The sequence below is a fragment of the Corvus cornix genome, chromosome 2 (genome assembly GCF_000738735.6).
Source record: "Corvus cornix cornix isolate S_Up_H32 chromosome 2, ASM73873v5, whole genome shotgun sequence".
Taxonomy (NCBI): domain Eukaryota; kingdom Metazoa; phylum Chordata; class Aves; order Passeriformes; family Corvidae; genus Corvus; species Corvus cornix.
In genome coordinates, this window is record NC_046333.1 from 63756784 (window position 1) to 63779689 (window position 22906).

Sequence of the window (22906 nt, forward strand, 5' to 3'; positions counted from 1 at the left end):
AAACAGGCCGAATGCACATCCCTGTAGGCGGTGTAGTTTCCTAAGGGTAAGACCCATTTCATCCTAGTGACTTCAGCAAGTGATTTCTGCTGAAGAACTGGAAAATGTTCTTTCCTCTCAACTAGCAGAGCAGAATGACTTTCTGATGTCTGTAATTCCACCAATCCACTTAGAAAAAAAACCCTGCATCTGTGATGGTGGATTAATTTCTTTTGTCTGTGCCATGACTTTGAAGAGGACTTGTGCTCCCAAATCATCTAAATGCAGTTGCAAATGCCACACCAATCACACTAGTGCTGGAAGAGACAGACCTCTGTTCCCAAACAGCCCTATTTGCCATTTTGGTTTTGGAGTGAAACATAGTAAATCACAGCAGCTGCTAGAGAGTGAATATGGATTATTGACCAAATACCAGATATTTGGAAGTTCTTTTTTTTTTCCTTTTCCCCAGAAGATGTGAAGAATTTGGGGAATTATTATTATTTATTTACCATGGAGCAAAGTGTATCAGGCATACCAGTATATGTGGGCTTCTGCCCCTGGCTTCCTTGTGAAATAAGTCATACCATCTTATTTCTGCATCTCAATTTTACTGCTCTGTGTGGATCATTTATATAATGCTATGGTGTTTGACATGAATAGCAGTTTTCCCTCTCCTGTTAAATTGAGGTTAACAGTAGTACCATTTATGCTGTAAATTATAGGCCCTTCTGTAGCATTTTTTTGTGCCTAGAACAGATGGGAGCTTGTTTTCAAAACTCTTACAAATTGTTTGTTTACATTATGTTTCCATCCCTTTATCTCAGTAATAGTACTACTTCCAGAATTTCATTTTTGTGCTGCAGACTTTTTCCACCCCTCCTCTCTCTGTTTCTGAGAAACTGTTAGGCTGAGATAGATAGTCTGAAGGTATGTGCTGAAAAGATGGGATACTGTACCATTTTGGAAGAGTATTAAAGAATCTTCCTGATACTCTCCAGTGCCTAGGAACTTGGGATTGTATAACATGCATAGATACATGCACTTGGTATAACCCACTGCTGCAGGAATAGGATCATGGTATTCTTATTTCTCCTTACTCTTGTTTCACCGCTCTCTTCCCCCATTCCATTAGGAGTGTGCTTTAATGCATCCATCCGCTCTGCATTCATGCATTCCCATGACCCAAGCACAAATAGTTAGAAATAGTAAAGTAGAAAATTCTCAGCCAATAAAAGATCTGAGGAAGTGCAATGACTTTTCAAAAGTACCTTCTGGTCTAAATATTATGAGATTGTTTACATTCTTTATTTTTGACTTCCTGATTGTGTTGATGGGTGTTTATTTGGAGGACCGAGGGCTGATGTCCTCTAACATGTTTGTCTTTCTGAGTGGAAAATCCCTACCATCTTTGTTCATATGCTTGCTTTCCTATTCTTCTATCCTGTTTTAGCCCCTGCCATAAGGTGGTGGAGAGAAAGCTTGCATTTCACATGCCATTCACAACATGGAAATCAGATGAAGATAGTGCTTGCAAAAAGTAGTCCATAACCAACAACTTTCCCTAAGCTAAAATATATTTAGAACCATTCTGAAGGGTGGAAGAATTGTGAAAGGAAAGCATATCACTGTTTTCCAGCCTCTCTGGCCATTGGATTTTTATAAGTTCCAAAAACTGGGAAAGTCTAAAATATATAGTGTGCCTGCAGGATTCAACAATCACTTAATTGTTTTGTCTTCTGAAAACAAAGTAATGAAAAACAAGTTCCTTTCTAAAGAGTTCCAGCTCTCTTCATGAACATGTATTTCATCCAAATAAATCAAACTACTCTGAAATGCCTTCTGGCATGTGATGTATTTTGTTATAATATGATAAATTTGCAAGCAGAAGAAAAACACGATGGTGTGAATGATAAAAAGTGAGCTTGCTAGGTCTTCAGTAGAGATTATCCTGCATAGTGGAATGGCTGTCTTTCTGTTGAGCTCTTCAGACATGAAAAAGTCCATATTTGTCAGTGTCCATAGTGCCATGTTGATCAATACTCTCTGTGAGCCACAGCTCTCCCAGCAGAGATGTGGAATCATGTGTCTCTGGGAGCAAGTGTGGGAGTAGATGGGAGAATAGAACTGAAATGGCAAGCAAAAATTATTCTTTTGAGCACATGTATTAAAAATTGTGTCCCTGGAAATGGTAATTGATGTCAGTGAATTAAGAGAACTTTAAAACCAAGCGCAAGCACTAGAAACATGTGGTGGGCATTTTGCAAGTGCTAATAGAGAGTCCTCATCTAGAAGACTTGTTCTGTACTTAATTATGTATGCAAACATGCACAGATCCTTGTTAAACCTTGTTAAATCAGTATCTTAGTCTTTCTTCTATAAAAGAAAAGACTTCAGGGTAAAGATGCTCCCGGTGAATACACATAATTCCTATGAAAATAAAAAATGAAAGTGAAATCACATGGTATAGGTTCTATGTACATTTCTGGTACGGACTCTGGCAAAACTGCATAACTTTGCCTCAAAGTTTCTGTGGCATCGCAGAAAACCCTGATCTACAAATGTGAATTATCTTTGCTATTCATCTGTGTTAAATTACAGACTCCATTTTGTATACTAAGCATTAATTGCATGCATTACAGCTTCACCTTTACTGATGTAGACTGGGAATGCCAGTATAAATTCATATGCTCTGCAGAAAGCCATCAGAGAGTTTCTCAGGCCTTGAAGATTAATTATTTAAGTAAGAGTAGACAAAATATGGGCTATTGCTACAGGGAAAACAGTTTTTGAGGTTCGTATTTTAGATGGCCAAGAATCACCGTGAAAGAAAGCTGTGAGAAAGGGTCAGGGAGGTTACCTCATTTAAGGGTGGAAAATTCATGATTGAAATGGCTTTTTAGAAAAGGACTTAGGAATTGGATCCTGAGGAATAACTGCTTGGGAAGACAATGGAGAGACAGAGAATTTCACTTTCTGCGGAACAGAATTTCCCCACTTTTACTTATTTACCAGTGCTCGGTGATTGATGTCTGTACACACTGTCATTTTTTCTAATGAGCAGAAAAAAGTGGGCTCAAATTTGATGATAAGGACAGAGCTGTGGCTCCTAACTCAGCCAGACAGTTGCCTCGCAAGGCACTGGCTGGAACAGCTCCTGTTCTTTGGGAGCCTTCAAACTTGCCCTGCTCTCCTTCCTCGAGCACCCAAAGACAGGGAGCTGCTTTCTCACGCTGTGTGAGCCATACTCCTCTCCCTCTTTCCTCAAGTCTTGTTCACTTGCAGATTGTAGAAACATAATTCTTCTGCATTTCTATGACAGTAAATATTGTCTTTAGAAGAAAATGAGCAAAACAAGATAAGACAGGTTTTTGTCAGTTGCCAAATAGATTTTTCCCACAGTCACAGGCTCTTTCTGTCAGCCCACAGCTGCAGGTGATTTTGCTGTATCCAGCCCTGTGTGTGCTTTGAGCTATGTGGTATGAAACACTGCTAAATGCATAGTTATTTTCTGTCTGAAAAGAACATAACATGAAAAGACAGACTTTATGTGATGGTAATGTGTGTTACGTATTTGATAGAAACTCTGACATTGTATGTACTGCTGAGCAACCTGGTCTAGTAGAAAGTGTTCCTGCCCATAGCAGGGGACTTGGAACTAGATGGTCTTTAAGGTCCCTTCCAACCCAGCCCATTTTGTGACTCTGAGACTCTGTTACCCGACTAAACTGGGTAGCAAACCATTTTTTAAATTCCTTTAAAATTTTTGTGTTATAAGAAAGACATCATTGTTATCCAATAGAGAGAAAGGCGGTGTGTAGGAATGTATTCATAAAATAGGTCCTCTCACATTTTCAGGTTGTTGACCAAAAGTTAGTAGAGAATCTATTTTCTGTCACAGACTCATGTCATTCATGTGTCAACCACAGCAATGGGTGATATGGTAAACTGAGACTGGAAGAAAAATAAATACGCGTATCACTTTTGTGTAATGTCCTTTAGACATCGTCTAATGTCTAAAGCATTTCTAAAAAGCCTGTCTAAAAGCATTGTCTAAATCATATCTATCTCATTTATCTAAAGCAAGGTGAATAGGGATTATTTTCTTTCATTTTGAGAAACATTTACAGTAGTCTTCAGGACCTGATAGGTTTTCTTCTCTTGCCTATCATTTCTCCACACTGCACATACATTGATGTCTGCTTTTCATTTTCCCTGTTTTTGCTCAGCTGTCTGACCTTATTGTCTCCATTAAGTGTGCTGTGCCCTGGTTTCTTTTTTTTCCTGCTTTGATTTTCTTATCTTCACTCTCCTGCTTCCTTCTCTGAGAATGTATTCCTGAAAGATTACTGCCAGGGAGTATGACCTAGAACAGTAGTACTTAGTTTATCAGTTACTACGCTACAGGCATGATTAAATCCAGTACAATATAAATGCAGTTATCCAAAATTTTTGTAATTCTTAAGCTTTCTGTGAAAAAATTAAATTGGATTAATTAATTCAGAAACTAGTGAGAAAAATTCTATTCTCATGTCAATCTGAGTGTGGGCAAAAACAGTGTGTACACTGTTTCTGGCATGGTACTTTTATTGTCTGTGGAATTTGCTGGCATATTGGGATTGACCATGAATTTGTCAGTTTGCAGCAAGGACCAGTGGCTCCCTAAGGGATGCGACTGATCTTTTCCATCATTAGTTTTGGATTGTAATTTGCTTTTTGTCCTTTGATTGTCTCTGCAAAGACATCACTTGTGAGGCTGTCAGGTGTTCAGTAGGAATTGGAGTTGCACCTACAGTAAATTTACCAGTAGCTCATGAAATTAATCAGAGAGCCCTTATAATAATTTCACAAGTCTTACTCATTTAACTTGGTAAAAATATCTTGCTTTTATATGAAATGAGTTCTACCCTTCAAATGATCCAAGTATGTAGGTTTCGGGGGTTCTGGGGTCCAGTCGGGACGGCCGGATGTAGACGGTAACGGATGGAGACGAGAGATCTCTATAGGCAGGTCTCGGGACACAGCCGGTTTATTGTAAAGGGCGTGGGTATTGGGGCACTGCTCAGAGCTGCTAGACTCAGCTCTGAGCAGGCCCAAGAGAGCAAGAGAGTGAACGGGTGAGAGAGAGAGAGGGTGTAAGAGCAAGAGTAGAAGTGGAAGAGAGAAGTATGAGAATCGAAGTAGAAGTGAAGAGAGAATGAGAATTGAAGTAGAAGTGTCTGAAGTCCTGGTTACAATACAATAAATCATCTTCTGTACTGAATATTCTAATTGTCACTAACCAATCTAATACAAGATACAAATCCTATAGCATTTACATACAGCCTATAAGAGTTCTTATATTACCATAGAGTGTTACATCTTAACTTCTAAAAACTACTCTTTGGACCCCTTCTGCTGAGCTAGTAGGGTCTGCTCTGACCCTTGGACCTGCCTGCTAGCAGAGGGTATTGTTCAATCAAGAGGGGATTACTTCAGTGGCCATACCATTGTTTTCTAGTTGTTTAGTAACTAAGACCTGGTATTTCAAAAGTGGCTTTCATTTCGATGTTGCCTGTAGTTTTCATATTCCCAAAATCTTTTGTCAGGCAATCATATTTCCAAGGCTTTCCTGTTTCATCTTCCCCAACACAAGTATTTTAAAAAAGGCAAACTAATCTGGTATGCTTTAAAGCAGTTTATTCATTAGTTCTGTTGTACAGTCATGATATACAGTCTTTCTTTTCACTTCATAACTTTGTTATAGGTAAGACTGATTTATTGGCAGACCACAGGATTACTATTGTGCACTATTTACAGAAAGTGTCATAAATAATATGGCCTGAAATGTCCCTCACAGATACAGAGGACTATAAATTACAGAAAGTCTTTGTGTAAAGACATTCTACAGTGAGCTAATTAAGGCATTCAGGCATAAAGCTGATAACACAATGAAAAAAAATTAAAAGATACAGCATAGTGAGAAAATCTATGCTTGTGACTGAGATTTGAAAAGAGAATGAATTGATGAAGCAGAGAGAAAGAGGCAATCTGTTTCAGATGGCAGGTTACAGATGAGAAGGTGTTTACAGCAAGTGCAGTAAGCGTGAAGGAACAGAAAGAAGCCTGGCTCTAAACTGCAAAAGAAACAGAAGAGGGAAGAGAAGTGTGTTGAACTAGACAAAATCCCTGGGTTTGGAAAGTAAGAACAAGAGAAGGCGTCTGTCTGGATCATGTACTGTGTGGAAAGCTGATCTGAGCCAGAGTTGAAGAATCAAAGTAGTAGTGAAGAAAAGAATAGAAGATGGGATAAGTCTGCAAAGGGGCTATTGCAAAAGGATGGCATTCAAAGGTGTGCTTGTGGGGAAATGATATGCAGGTTTGTGCACTAGAAATTGAATCCTGTCATGTGTTGTGCTATTGCACATCAACAGCAAAAGGCTGCTGAGTCTATCCTTTCAAATATCTTTCTAACCACATAGGCAACTGAATAGAATATTTTCTTAATGCTCAGAAACATCCTGTCTGGGGAGACTGACCAGCATAAAACTTACTCAGTGTATCTAAGGTGCAATTGTCTGTCAGTGATAACCAAGCTGTGGGCAGCCTGCAGCCATGCTGCGGGCAGAGCCCTGCTCTCCCATTGTTCTCTTCCCTCCTCACATTTGATGCTGCACTTGTAGCATGCAGTGGAACACTCCTCCTGCACTGGTGCAGTGAAGTGCCTGTGTAAGCGTCTGGATGGGTGCAGTGATGTCTTTTCTATCTCTTAGAATATCTCCCAAGAAAGGACTAGAGTTAAGAGCTGGGATACCTGGAAGAGGAAAGTGGTAGATTGCAAGATTCAGGATTTTCACTGAGTGAAAGTTCTCCCCAACAGATCAGCATGGTAGTTGCACACCACAGCAAGTCATGTCATGATGACAGAGCCATAGAATGGATTGGGTTGGAAGGCACCTTAAAGATCAACTAATTCCAACCCCCCTGCCATGGGCAGGGACATCTTCCACTAGATCAGGTTGCTCAAAGCCCATCCAGCCTGGCCTTGAACACTTCCAGCAATGGGGCATTTGCAACTTCTCTGGGCAACCTGTTCCAGTGCCTCACCACCCTCATAGTATATGATTTCTTCATCATATCTAATGTAAACCTACACTCTTGGTCTGAAACCATTCCACCTGTCAGTACCTGCTCTTGTAAGTAATCTCTCTCCATTTTTCTCATAGACTCCCTTCATGTACTGAAAGGCCACAGTTCTCTTTTCCAGGCCGAACAATCCCAATTCTGTCAGTCTTTCCTCATAGGAGAGATGCTCCATCCCTCTAAACAACATGGTGGCCTCCTCTGGACTCACTCCAAGAGGTCCATGTCCTTCCTGTGCTGGAGACCCCAGAGCTGGAGGCAGCACTGCAGGTGCGTCCTCACCAGAGCAGAGCAGAGGGGCAGAATCCTCTCTCTCACCCTGCTGGCCACACTGCTTTTGATACAGCCCAGAATTCAATCAGCTTCCTGGGCTGGAAGCACACACTGCCAGCTCATGTCCAGCCTCTCATCCAACACTGTATTTTTAGGCAATACGTTTGCAGAGGTTGATTCCTGTAGGGCATTAAAGGAATTAACGTTGTCTGAAAATATTCTATCTTTATATTCATGAATCTTAAGCAAAGAAAGTTATGATCCTTTTCAAAAGAATGACTTAATCTGTGTTAAAAAAAATCAAAAAAAGAAGAAAAAAGAAAAAAAGCAAACCAAAAGTTCCTGCTAGCATAGCCACATGGACTGGAACAGATTTCCATAGAAGTGTGTTATTTCTGGATGTGAGTACTGTGTCTTTGAATAAAATTTTGAAAAACAGTGTGGGTATGCTACTTGTGCACATTTCCAGAAAGATAAAGCTGGTTACAAACAAATGAGCTCAAATAATAAGTAGTTAAAATTTTAAAGAAATAAGAGAGTCCAAGCAGAGCCAGTCAGTCAGTCAATTACAAATAAACTGAAGTAGACACATAAGAAGTCATTTATGCCATGTTCTCTCTGGAAGTCAAAACCTCTTAATTCATAATGGAATGAGGCTCTACTTGAGCACAACTCCAAGTCTGAGTTTGGCTTTTTTCCGCCTAAAGATCTCATTTACAGCACTTTTTTCAACATTTTTTTCAACAACTATTTAAATTTTAAATTCAGAAAATTTTTATTACTGAATGTCTCAGTATTCTTTTCCTAAACTGCAGTGAACCCATAAAAAAGAGAAGGGTCATTGTTACACAGATTAATGAGTATACTTTTCAGTGGTGGTCTTGCTTATTCCAATAAAAGAAGATTGCCATGCAAAAGTCAGAAGAATAAAAATGTACCAGTGGCACCTGTACTTTCTGAGACCTGCAGGTTTCCCCTACACTAGGGACTCATGGCAACAAGGGAGGTAGAAAAACAACTTCCATTTGCAAAGTTTTCACAACTCCTAAAAGCAAAAAATACCTGTAAATCAAATCTGTTTCATATTTCCTACAACAGCCTGAAATCTCTGTTTGCCTATAAACTAGAAAATGGAGCAGGCATAGCTCTCTCAAGTACTATCACTTTTTAATGGTAAAAGCACTTCTTTGTTCAGGTTCCCATAATAAATATTCATGCTTTTATGGGTTCCTGTATCTGAAAAACCTGGTTAGGTATGCAGTCAGCCTTTTTTATTTATTTCGTTTTCTTAGAAAAAATTGTTTGGAGATTGGAGATTGGCAGATGAATAATTCTGCCAAGCCTGACACCCTGTGAAGCTAGTGGCTAAAGAATAGATCCATAAAGCTATCATCCTGCACATTTGGAGTTTTTTAGTAAAATTGGCTGGCAGATAATTCATTCACTTAACTTAAACAGAGTTTTTGTTCAGGTACATCTGCCATTGTGAGTCTTTTTTGTATATCACAGTTCTGATCCATGAGGTCAGTGGAAGCCTTTGCATTGAAACTGTGCATGAGTTTTGGGTAAGGCAGTAGTCAATTAGCATTTATATGTATAGACAGCTTCAAAGATTTATGTGTGATGGAGAATACGGATGTGGAAAACAAAGATTATCAGTTTGGGTGGAGGCTAGAAACTGCATGCTCCGTAGCAGTGAATGTGCTGTGGGATTTCAACACTTAAGGGTTCTGTAAGAGGCACAAAATGTAACTGCTCACTGGTTATATGCTGCATTTGAAACAGCAAACAAACATTAGAATGGGAAAAATATTCTCTGTAAATAGGCAAGAGTGACTTTCTCACTGAGGCTGCTTCTGTTCAGCAGAAGGAAAGAGAAGTTAAGCTTTCATTTTAATAACTATTTGAAGATTTGGTTTGAATGGATAAAGTTTCCTGCTAAGCAGCTCATAATTTTTTTTTTCATCCCTGTTTGCCCGGCAGATGAACTTGGAGCCAAACAAAGAAGAAAGAAACCTGAAATATTGTAGTTGTGACTGGCAGGGTCAATTACACTGTCTTGATATGAAGAACTGAGAAAGTTCCATGAAAAAAAGATGTGGGTCTGAGAAGGTGTACATGGTAAGGATCCCATCCTATCTGTGTACTGCCATAGATTGCTTTCCTCCCTGGGACCAGGCATGTGAGCCTCTGCATAGATACACTATCATTTCCAGGAAATCTCTCTAACTTGTTTTTTCAGACAGAAGTGACATATTTGGGCAAGATGCTTCATCAATAGTGCCAGTGGCATCAGCCATCCTGTGGGAGATTGACAGTACTGCAGGAGATAAAAAGACCTGTGCAGCTGAAGGCACAGTCCAGTCCAGACTGCTCATGCATAAAGCTTTGCATGATATATGCCTCTGGGATGAGAAAAGACAGAGCCATGGAAGCTGTACCATCCTTAGGAACCCCAAGAATTAAGCTGAATCAGCAAAATTTAAGTAGAATCCAAACCTCCTGCAGTAGTTCGTAACCTAATCTTTGAATCAGGTTTACACTGTGTAGGCACAATTTGATGGCATCTGTTTACAGAAACAAAACTTGTTTGCTGGCTCTTCTTTACCTTCCTCCCTTATCAGGCTAAGTGCTTCCATAGCATTAGCCTGGTGCAGTGACCAGTGCCTTTCTCTTCTGCCGGGAGGAAGATTTTTGTGTGTGCTCTCCATGTACATGTTTGGGTCGCTGGCTGTAAAGGGAAAGAACACCAAATATCTGCATGCTTATAAACAGTGATTCTTCACTTCTCTTGTTTTCCATCTCCCTGAGGTGAGTCTTCTTATGTAATGCTGGTAGGGGTAATTCAGCATCTCACTTCTTTGCCTGGGGAGGTACTACACCTGGCCCATGCTGGATGGCTACTGGTCATTCAGGCAGCACAGGTGTCTTTGTGTTATGATGGACTGTCTTGTCAATACACAAATCTTTTGCTCTGGGCTTTTTCTGTTATGTGTGGTATTACCTCATTTCACAGCAGTTTTATATTTAATAGGGGGTGGTTCTCAGAAGAAGGGGGGACATCAAAGGTACCGCGACTCTCACAATAGGTAAAGCACTGCACTGAATGCTCATTAATAAGACAGAACTTGCAAAGTCATAATGATAATAGAAACAGCAGTGACAATGTCCTGGGTCAGTGCTTTATGTGCATATGTTTCAAATTCATGCAAGGAATCCTATTAGAGCTTTAAAATCATTTGCTTTGCCTCAGCAAGTTTTTGTGCTCGTTTAAACCCCTGGTTTATCATTATGAAGTGTATTAACATTCCCATGTTCAGTGCTTATTTCTATCCTGAGAGAAATAAACAAATAATACTTTGCAAATGGGTTTCTTGGGAAAGGAGGATAAGTGGCAGCAGGATATCGTTTGCACTTGGAGCTGATTGCTTTAAAAAGCTTCTCTAGAGTTCAAAAGGTTAAAAAACAGACTTGGTGAACATGTGCATTTTACTTATATTTTTCTTTATTGCTCAGAATGGATTTACAGAGCAGTCTTTTGCCAGGCATGAGGCAGTGCCAGTTACTCAAGTCTTGCATGAAAGAGGAGAAAGCACTAAGTCGTATTTGCACAGTAATTCTGTGAGACTGCTAGCCTCAAGTGTAGGCTGCTCCCTGCTGCTGCTACTACATATACCCCATGAAAGACTGGTAATGAAACCACGGTGGGAAAAGATGTGTTCCTTTTCCACAAACATTTGGAAACAAATAAGCATCTTTTGACACAGTAATATCTCCTATGGCGAAAGGTGGGCATGCAACTGCCCACAGCTAAGGTTCGTGTAAGGCCATTTAGAAATGGGTATTACAGGAGTGAATGGAGCTCAGAGGGTGTTGTTTGAATGGAAAGGTATGTGGAAGTAATGGAAGAAGAAAGTGGGAAGTCCTTGGGGCTGTGATCCTGAAGCAAGAACATTGTGCTGTGGGGCCTTGGAATGGCGAAGAGATGTTGTCTCTTGCTGTGCAATGGTGTATTCAAGAAACAGAACTTTGTAAATAAGGAGGAATGCACCAGGGATATTTTGTTCCAGTTCTGATTTATTGTCCTGAAGTAACTAATGCCTAATATGGAACTGCTTTTCATTTTCAATGAACAGTGAGATTAAGAAATTATTTCATGCTTTCCTCCTGGACATTTATTGCCACTGGATACAGTTAGTATTCAGACTTCATTTCTCCTCATCACCTACTGCCAATCGCAATTCTTTTCGAAAAAGTAAGTATAGATTTTTGTAATGTGGGGACAGTCAGTTGAGGACTTAGACGAATACCATCGCATTTCATGTGATGTAATCTGCTTTTCAAGTAGAAAAGACTAGTATATTAATTTGACAGTGTTTTAATACTGAAATTAACTGAATATGCAAATGTTGAAAACTGCTCAGTCAAACTAGTTCTTAATATCTTGGTGCCTGTTTCTTGGGATTTAAATAGAAGTATCTTGGCTTTTCAGATAGCTCAATACTTGCATCACCCCTTGGCTTAATAAGCACATATTCTGTGACACGATCACAGCACAGCTCATTTATAAATCTGTCATGATAACATCCATGGAATTTGCTTGTTATAGAAATGTGTTGTGGCAGCAGGTGACGAAAAGGTTATAAAAAAATGTATTATAGCTAGAGATTTGAATCATTGTCAGGCTTTATACTAAAATTGCCTTGTAGGAGGTACAGCAATTCTGCACAAAGACTGTGCAATTTATAAATGGAAACTTTTACACTACAGCACTTTCTCCATGCATGATTAGGCTTCTTTAGAGAAAAAAAAGAAAAAAAAAAAGGCAAATGGTGCAATGCTAATACTTACGAGTAATGCATGATTGATGATCTCCTAAAGGCAGTGAGAGAGAAAATTACCTCCTTCCCTTCTAAGGACACTATTAGAAGACTCAATGAGTTCAAAGCTCAGGAAATTATGTTAAGAGGACTGAATCAGGCTTAAAAAAAATCAGGATAAATTATTTTCTCAGCAGTTCCAGAGTAGGATTTCTTCTAATGTATTGTAAAAGAAGAATACTTTGACACATTCTTACATGGTTCTCTTAAAAAGTATCTGTCACCACATTTGTGACTTACTTGCACAGGTACAATTCTCTTCAAGTACTAAATGTACTGCAATCTGCAACCACTCAAATTAATATTGCATTTTAAATGCTATGTATATCCTAGTACCTCAGAGCAGGAAGTAAAGGAATCCTTCTTTTGGCTGGGTAGGTAACATGGTATGCTGGGAAAGAGCAGAAAGAGATAACACCGTTCAAAACACTAGTGTTTTGTCCTGCAGGGTTTGAGCGTGACTGAGTGTCAGCTAGCAATGTACACTTCTACTGCTAGAGACAAGGAAAAGGGGAATGGTGCTAAAGGGAGCTAAGGATACTTTTTCTTTTTTTTTTTTCCATTTTTTAACTTGCACCTTCTGTAATTAACCATCTCATGGCATTGCTGTACTGTCTGTCAGGAACTGGTGAGAGGTGCATTGCAGCTGATCAGAGGAACATGAAACTGGGTCTGTCCTGTCAGACTCCTACTGGGGCATGCATGGCAGCCCCTTTTTAACTAGTTTCAGAAGATAACAAGACTTAGACAGTGTCCCTCTCTGTGCCTATCTGATCTGAGCCTGCTGACTTTAGCAGAAATTGTCTGAATGATTCAAAATTTGGAAGAGGTAGTTGTCTCAAATGCATTGTGCTCTACACAGTTTCCAGCAGGCAGAGAAGAGGCAGCTTGAGCTGTGAAAGGGGTGCCCACTGTAACAGGAACTCTACCCTTATGAGGCACAGGGGAGTCTATATGAGACAGTCTATATGTTGCAGGCACCTCAGCTGGGAAGACTGTCAGCTGGAACTGACCCTGTGTGAGGTGTTAGCAAATCCAGTCACAAGAGACATCCTTATGAAGTCAGGTTTCATAGTTCTTGTCACTTTTGAATTTTGTAAAACACAATTATCTGCTCCTCAGGTGGACAAAATGCAAGATCCTGATTCCAAATGTGGCATGTTTTAACACAGCCTTTAAATTCGGGGACATTTCACTACCTACAAAATGCAAAATACATTTTGTGTCAGATTATAACCAAAATACCCTATCCCCTACAAGTATGACACTTAACTTATATCAGCATTCATGAGTGTTATGCTGGCAAAAACCTGTATGTTCAAAGCATAATATACCTTTTTTATTTAAAGTGGATCACAGTGGAGTTGTAACGTGCCTCTATCCTCACAATGACTTAATGTGGGTTTTTAGATGTATTTTTTGGGGTATGGGAACTATTTTGTGACTTTTGCTATCGAGTAAGAGAGAAAAATTATTTCTGACCTACCTCCGGACAGGAAGGTGAATTGGCAATTTTCCCATTTCAGAACCTTTATTTGCTGTAATACAGAAATATAACACTAAAATTCCACATTATCACTTTTAATACAGCAGTTTAATACAAATAAGCACAAATGGTATATTAATATATCTGTCAGCCTACGAGAGCTGGGGTTATTCAGCCTGGAGAAGAGAAGGCTCTGGGGAAACCACATTGCGGCCTTTCAGTACTAAAAGAGGCCTTATACAAATTGGGAGACTGACTTTTTACACAGGCAGGTAGTGTTAGGACAGGGGGAATGGTTTTAAACTAAAAGAGGAGAAATTTAGATTTGATATCCGGAAGAAATTCTTCACTGTGAGGGTGCTGAGGCACTAGAACAGGTTGCCCAGAGAATCTGTGGATGTTCCATCCCTGGAAGTGTTCAAGGCCAGGCTGAATGGGGCTCTGAGCAATCCAGTCTGGTGGAAAGTGCCCCTGCCCATGGCAGGGGGATTGGAACTAGATGATCATTAAGGTCCCTTCTAACCCAAGCCATTCTATGACTCCATGATCCTCTGATTAATGATAAACCATCTAATTTATTTCTGTCTGTAACAGCTTTGTGGGGCTGGAAGCAACACTTGAGAGGCAAGGAAGTAAAAGAACATTATCATTTTGTTGCCTTTTGAGCAACTTAATAACTGTCCCCTTATTTGGCTTAGCATCTTCCCTTTGAGCACTTGAGATTACTTCACCAACTCAGATAAATTATCTGCATTTTAACAGTCACTTAGAGATGACATGGGAACCAATTCTCTGTAGTCTTGGTCAAGACTAATGCTTTCTTAACACCACAGTATCATAAAATGGTATGAATTTCAATGAGTTTCTTGAATCTACCAGACAGGGTTAACATTCCTGTTTTCCCTTTGCTATATGAAAATAGATGGGTTTTTCTAAACAAAAAAGTACCCACTCTTTTTCAGACTGTCAATATCAAGATCTATAAATGTGATAAATAAAAAAAGAATAGCAATAACGTATCCATGTTGAAATTGCTCTCTTAATACATTGCATCAATTGCTCTCATAAAATAGCAGTTACCTCACAGCTACCATCACAGAACGACAGAAACTACCCTTCATTGCAAGTGCAGCAGACAGGAAAATGTCTAATCTAGGCTGTGTCTAGATTAACTGAGCCAGAGGCAGTTCTCAGCTTGTGTGTATTAAGCTGCTAGACATTTTGTAACATGTCCATGAGAGACACAGACACATTTCCTGTCCTCCTTCAGATTTGTGGTTTATTTGTGAAGGAAGCATGTGTGCAGGTGTAAAGGGAGCACGTTTGTTACCTGCACGAAGCCTGCTGGTGGGAAAATCCAGGAGCATGGGTTTGATAAACAATTTAAATTTAACCAGACTCTACATACCTTCACATAGCTGAATATGCCAGTAAAAGCATTAGGCTTCCACATGAACAGGCTTACTGAAAATTTGGCTTAAAAAGCTCAACACAAACCATTAAAGTGCTAGCTTCATCATAATTAAAAACTAATCAGGCCCATCACTGCTGAAACATCAGCTTCTCTTGTTTGTATACAGAGTACATCATTAATTTATTTAAATGTCAGCAACAGATTTCATCAAGGTTCCCAACACTTCATCCTACATCTCTGTGCAGGATGTGAAGTTATTGCTGCGAACCATCTTATTTGGTTCAGCACAGTGTAATTCAAACATGGCCTTGGACACATCCTTTAAAGTCTTTGAGGCTCAAGTGTCACAGACTATTCACTATCCTGGTGGCTTAGCACTTTTATACCATGAGTGCTTGTTCAGAACATTTATAGCTTTTTTTTCTTTACTTTTTATTTTTCCCCACAGTGACATAAAAAACATCCTGTAAAGGCCAGGATTATCACCACATGTGTATACATGTGGCTGGGAGAGAAAGAGGATAATTGCATCCACATCTAAAGTGAGAGAGCAGTTTTCTTCCAAGAGTAAATGCACTTAATTCAGTGGGTAACTCTCATTTGCTTAGCTTTGCTGCCCACCGGGACTGAGAATAGCATCCTCTTCTATTCTGCCACAACTTACTTCCCTTGCTTCCTAGATGATCTGACATTTCGTGAGTGCCTGATGGTTGTTTTGTTGAAAGGAATTTTTTGACACAAACTACATGTTAGATAAAAGATGTCAATTGTACAACTAGCATGAAAAGAAAAAAAGTCCCCGAAAGCATCAAATCCTTAAAAATGTAGGAAATTGAGTGTATTAACATTAACTTCTGCATAATGAGATGTGCTTGATGTGTTGAGTTAATGCGTTAGCCTTTCACCCTAGAAACCTGTGTTCAAAACCAGAATTATGCAGAAATTAATTTGGTAACCTGATACAATTCTCTTTTGAACATTAATTCACCTTATACAAGTCACAGCACAGTCTGATCTGCCTGGATGCTAAAGAGCAGGCAACTGAGAGAGCATGGAACACAGCCAGCTCTCTTCTGAGCACCTACAGGGCAGTCAGGTCCTGTTGGTGCAATGCTTTCCTTTCAGTAAAGTTGCTGCTGCTGTAGGTTTTCCCATTGTTCAGCTGACTTCTCTGCTGCCAGTATATTCGAGTTGAAACTATGCCCCTATGGCTGTGCAATGTAAGAGTAATAGTCTGTTACTTAGATTTCATTTAATTAAGAACAAGGAAAAGTCATCTTAGCTAATTATTTTGAGATTACATGCTCTGAAAGAGAGGGATAGAAAAGCACACTGCTTCAGTGGCCAAAAATAAATAAGCTGTGAAAAGAGGAGCCTTATTAGGGTTGCTGTTTTTCATCACTGTGCTCCATTACATTATGTCAAAATCAAATTGCATTAGGCTAGCAGAGCACCAGCCGACATGCACATTTAATCAGGGCTTTCTAAAGCACGCTCCCATTTTATTATGTGCATTGTAGGCAGTACTTAAATATTAACTGAGCACAAATTCCACTTAGAAGCATTTTAAAAATAACCCTTGATGCATTCTTTTTCACGCTTTTAACAGCCTGAGGCTTTGGGTAAGGAGAGGAGACAGCTACCCAAAGAGCTCAATTTCTCAACTATGCTGAACAAGTAAGAATCAGCAAGAATTCAGTACAAGATCCTTATTGCTCAAGTCCTTAAAATATAAAGACATTGGGACAGTTAAATGTAAGCAGCTAATTCGGCTTCAGACCTTCAGACACAGGTATAATTTTTTTTAAATTCCAAACACAACTAATTTAGTTTGCATGGTAGCAGTGTACATTTATGTGTTTGTGAGATAAGGATGAACAGTTCTCCTTTTCATATATAATCTCTCTGAAAATATGTCTGCATACTTGTGTAATTGCACAAATCGTAAGAGGTATTCCTGGATTTGGTATTTGCCAGCCTGACAGTCAGAGCAGCACTGATCTTGGATCTGATGTAAACTGGAGCCACTGAACTGTGAGCTCGTTTTCCTTTCTGATGAATCTCTTGAGTTACATTTTGTTTTTAGCCACTGAGATGCATTGTGTCCCCCAAGGTGAGGCTACTCTGAAAGTCTCCCATGTATTCCAGCCTCCCACCATGCCTGAAACACCTGCACATTTGCCTAAAATGAAGCATCCCATGAACACTTTGGCAGTGGAAGTGTTTGGTGCCCACATTTAGACTTCTGCACACGCACACGGGTTTCCCATCCTGAACAAAGAATAATCAAAATCTGCCACAGCCCTGCTCCTGATCAGTAAAACTCCCAAACACCCTGTGTGTTTCTGTTGTATTTGGTGTGCTTGTGGCACTCTGGCATCCATCCTTGGATGACAAAACAGAAATCAATATTCTTCCCTCCCACCTTGTAGTAGTGGACCCTTCCTGCAATGTCAGACTCCCTCTTGGTAGCTGCTGCTCCCTCTTGGTAGCTCAGCTCTTACATGGGAAGTGTAAGGTGCTCCACAACTCTCACACAATGCAGGCATTTACTGTGGAGTTGAAGGAAATATGGTTGAGATCCTGGCACTGAAGGAGAACTATGCACCACAGCTCTCATTTCCTGAGCAAGGTCAAGGACTTATGGGCAATCAATTATGGAGACACTGTCTCCCACTACCACCTTGAGACAAGTGAGTTTTGTGAAGTACTTAACCTAAGAAGAGGGATGAAATACTTTAACATGAAGCTTAAGACAGACAGCTGTCTTGGAGAAAATGAGACTTCACATGCAACTTAAAAAGTGCATCCTTCTGATGCCTCACTTTTTCTCTTCAGCATGCTGCAGTCATGTTCCCAATTTTAGTAGTACCTCTGGTATTCTTCTGTGTCTCAGCTTCAGCCTTAAGATATCCCTCCCATATAAAAGCTACAAAATTTTGTCTCATCTATAAGTGGGTCAAGTCACCTCTAGAAACTATAACTCACCTTTTGCAACAGGGTAACACAGTGCTGAAGCTGTAACCCAACAGTAAGCACAGCACAGCCCTTTCAGCAAGTTCATTATTGTCATCATGCCTCTGTGTGGGAAGCTGTGGCGCAGCAGTGTGGAATGTCATGCAGCTATTACATGTTCCCTATCTCGCCTTCCAAACTACTCTTTTTTTTTTGTCTTGAACTCTTAAAAAGGGGTGTTGGAGCTGCCTCTTGAAGTGATGGCATTGCAGTGGTCAAAAAGCAATCACTAATTCCTGCCAGTGTGATGCCAGACACTGCCAGAAGTTAAAATCCAGCCTTCCTCTAATGTCAGTTTATTCTGAAGCACATGAACATCTGTAATAAGGAAACATTTTCCCATGAAACATTTTCCTATGAATCCTGGCATTTCACTTCTTTGCACTTCAATTATACTTGACTAAGAAACACAACAGGAGGATTCCAGAGGTTACCCAGTGGAATAAACAGCAGCCTTTTTAAATGCAAAGACAATAAATAGGCAAGTTGATAAGAGATGGGTATCTGTCAATTTAAATGGCATTCAGCAAGTGAACTTTTAATTGAGATGAAGCATTGTGGCACAATGTATTCCATTTATTACTTTTCATTAACTTTCATGTGACCTATTTCTCTACCTCTTGACAGGTTCATGCTTCTGAGAACTTCACAGACAAAATGATATTTTCCTTTTCTGTCTGCTCAACTGTGATCTCAGTTTGAAGCATTGCTTAGCATTCACTGCTAAAAGAAATAATGCCAAAGGCATTAAACAGTGCCTCATACTCCCCCTCCTGTTGTTTAATTTTCCTCCTGTTTTTTAACCTTGTTTGTCTTACAGTCTGGAAAAAGTATTTGGTGAGCAATCTTCATTTTTTTGTTCTTTGGCCAATTAAAATGAGACAAATATTTTGCAGTTATTAATCTCGTGAAAGAACAGGAAACAAGAAATGCTAGAAACTATGGTTAACCTTAGTCCTTAAAAAAATTACAGGCCTGTAGTAAGGAAGTGATTAGTAATTATGAATCATAGTCACCAACTTTTGGATTCATAGGAGTATTTTTATCTACAGTTTCTCTCTGTGTTTACTTGATTCCTACTATAAAGGCAGCAAGAATGTAATTTCAGTGGTTTCGAGTGTAAATACAGATTTCTCATAGATCTTACTATGTCCTTGCTGAATTTCTTTTTCCTGAAGTGAGTGGGGATTCTGCTATGAATTCTGTCTGGTGAAAATCCCTTCTAGTTTCAGCTAAATAGTGGTTACTCTGTATCTTGATTTTTAAAATTCTGTATTATTTTAAGTCCTGCTTTAAAAACTAGTGATACAATAACAGAGAGTTTATGAGCATGTCGGTTCCTGGGGACACTATCATCCAGATAAAATGAGTTGAGACAACTAAAATCCAACTAGGCAGTGACAGGGAAAGGATCAATAAATCCATGAGGAAAGGGAAAAAACAAAGGTCTTCTTTTCTAACCCATGTACCCAAACCCAGTATTGAAGGTGGCTATGAACAGTGTAATTTTAAGAGCTAGTTTTGAAGAAGTGGGGACTAAATATTTTTAGATGTTCATACTAGTTTACAGAATTTATAGGGTAAGTTACATTCACATAAGGTACATTTCTTGCATGAAATTAGTATCTGTTAAGAAAGAATGGCACTACAGTGTTCTAAAAATATTGATTAAAAAAATTGATGCATGCAAATTTAAAATGGTCATTTATGCATAGGAATATAGTAATTATTTACTGCTGAGAATGATACCTGGAAAGTATAAATGCAGATTTGGCTAAGCATGAAAATAATTTCTAGTGTATGATTCATTAGGAAAGTTATCTGATTATGTTGAACTTGCTTCAATAATTTTGTAATTTGCTGAAAACTTTTGTTTAACTTCATTCAGTAAAATTTATTTCAATCTTCTCCAGTGTCCCATCCAGAAAATAGCACACATACTTTAGGCAGCATCCCTCCTACATGAACCTGAGATTGCTGTAAATTGTTGTCCAGATGCTTGTTAAGAGACAAGCAGGCTGTTTACCTTGGATTGGATAGTTTCCAAGAGCTAACATGAGGATTAACACTGGTATGTCAAATACTGGAGAGTGAATTCCCAGCCTCCAGCATGCTCTGCATGAAAGATTATCTGCATCCTCTGTAACCATTTAATCTGCAGCCCAGGAAGTTGTCAATTTAAATTCCTGTATTGAAATAAGCCAACAAATACTGACATTCGCTTGTTATCTGATTTATGTTTATATTTACTTAGCCTTTGTTTCCTGAAAATCCCCTCTTTTTTCCCCAGTCACATAATATAGCAGCTCTCGAGAGCAAAAAAATCACATGCAATTTACTTCAACAACTTTTCTTGGTTTTGTTGCAGGATAACTTATTTCATCCAGAGTTGCCAAAGGAGTTAGGCTGAATGCTAACATCTTGATTTATTGAGAAGAGCGTTAGAGCCTAATGGGTTAGTTCCTGTCTCCACACTAGAGCACGAGGTGTAGGTAAGATATCATCGGAGCAAACACAGGATCTTCATATCTCATAAGAGGTTAGAAGTGCTGTGGGAATAGAGCACCTTTGAATGCCTGAAGGGTGTTCTTCCAAGAAGTATATGCTCCTTGCCCCTGAGCTGCCATGCAGCAGGAAGAAAATGAGAGCTTGGCTTGCTGAGGCTGAGAGATTGGTATTAAGAATGATCCTGTGGGAAGAAGCTGGTAGTCCATTAAAACAGCAAAATATTCATTTTTCAGGAAAACATGGATTCAAGTTAAATGATTTCTCGTGGATATTTTTGCTCCTCTCAGGCCTGTAACCCCTTCTCTGAGAAGGCAACATCCACAGCATCCTATTAGATCATACCTAGATCTGAATGTTATTTGGAAAATTAAAGAGGAAGCATGGACTGTGATGTGCATTTCAGGGCTGCTTGCTTGTCAGATGCTAGAATACATGAGGAAGATAATTGGGCTAAAAGAGATGGTGGTGGAAGCACTGCTAAAGGTGACTGCATGATACCGAAAAAGTAATTTTTTTAGTACACTTTGCTGTTGAGACTTTGCTAAATGCCACTAGTCTCAAACATGAAAGTAGAAGTTACCGCTTTATCAAGGTTGTTGCTTAATTCTTTCTAAATGACAAAAAAGATCACAGCCTTTTCTTCTAGAATAAGTCTGAGCAGGCATTTATGCAAGGTTTGTTACTGAGTTTCTGATTTAATAATTTGTTAACTCCAAGGCAAACAAAACTGAAGTGGGATCATAGAAGCATAGAACTCCAAATGTTATTTGATAGTGATATATACATTACATCATTGCACTGATAGGTGTTACACATGAATTGTTTCCCTGTGTTTGGCTTGTGTTCTATGCAGATTAGAATATAATTTCTCAGTTTAAATTCCTAATTATTGTGCTCATTATTCCAATTTATTTAGCTACATTTAAACATCTACTGAAATTGTGAAGTATGAGACAAGTTGAAATTTACTGCTAATTCATTTTTAAGACAAGAGAACTACCTAACATAATCTCAAAATTAACCCCTATAGTAGAGAAGTAGCACTGATTAAATAACTAGTGAGTACCCTTTTGCTATCATTAACATATTTGTTATGAAAGAACAAAATTTCATCTTCCACCTTCTCCAACTGACTTATAGGGTTGAATACTCCTGGCTTGAAAGCACCTTTGAAAATCAGGTCTTCTTCACAAAAGTCCTACAAATGCTTGTATTTTGCCACTGCCTCTCACGAATTTCCACTCCAAGTAACCATCTGTAGCTATCACACTATGTCAACAATACAGGCTTTCTCACCAGGTGCAAAAAGCATTACTATTCATGTTCTTTATTTTCTCAATTACATCTTTCACTTCTCTTTACTCTGCCTCTGGTATCTTAAGTATTAATCACTTCACAGCCACTTGTGTCTTGTGAGCTTGGCTGTCCACTTACCTCACTATCATCAACCAACCAAAATGCACTGACTGCATATTTGAAAGCAGACTGGCTTGCTGGCTTTTCACTATGACACTGTTTTTTTCAAATGTCTGCAAACCAATCTCAATCTTCTGTTCATTTCCTCTCCTCAAACATCTTTTGCTGTATTAACTTGTCCAGTAGGCATGCAATCAACAATGTTATTTATAAACTCACATGTAGTGTCTCTGGAACAGCTTTTTATTTTATCTCCAGACTCATTTTATCTCATTAAACTTCTATCACATTTTCTTCTTTCGTAAATAACAGTAATTCCCTCTTTTATTCACTGAAATATTGCTAGGAAGCCTTCAGTTTGTACTCTTTTCCCATAACAGAGCAATTCTAAGATGGTTAAATTTAGGAAAAAAGCAGAAAGAGACTCTTTTCTGAGCTACTTAAGGCGTTGCAAATTTGGTGACGGCATTAGAAGTAGGCAGAGGTGACGGGATGACTCATTTCATTATACTGAGTACTGATGCAGCACTGGAGAGATGAGATTTACCTATTAAACTGAATTGGCTGGAGTCTGTTTTTAGGGTAGGAGTGTTGGTTTCTTATCTTTACTGCCCCCAGGAGGCTTGAAATTATTCATAGCAGACAGTGTTTACCTGGCAGTTCTCACACAAGCATGCTGATCCCTGGCAGAAAAGGACCTGGGGGCACAAGTCAACGGTGACTGAACAAGAGCCAGCATGTGCCCATGTAGCCAAGATGACCAATGGCATCCTGGCCTCTATCAGCACTAGTGTGGCCAGCAGAACCAAGGCA

The 22906-nt window shown here is 39.2% G+C and overlaps 1 long non-coding RNA gene across 2 annotated transcripts in view; it reads left to right on the forward strand.

Moving 5' to 3' along the window:
• LOC104691418 overlaps nt 1-22906 on the forward strand; it is a 62127-nt gene that overhangs the window by 11214 nt on the left and 28007 nt on the right. The window contains exon 1 of one of the 2 annotated variants that reach the window (XR_002046213.3): nt 20563-20661. The exons of the other annotated variant lie outside the window; for it this stretch is intronic. This is a non-coding gene — a long non-coding RNA (uncharacterized LOC104691418). Of the gene's footprint in view, nt 1-20562; nt 20662-22906 lie in introns of those variants that run through there. 2 annotated transcript variants of the gene reach the window in all.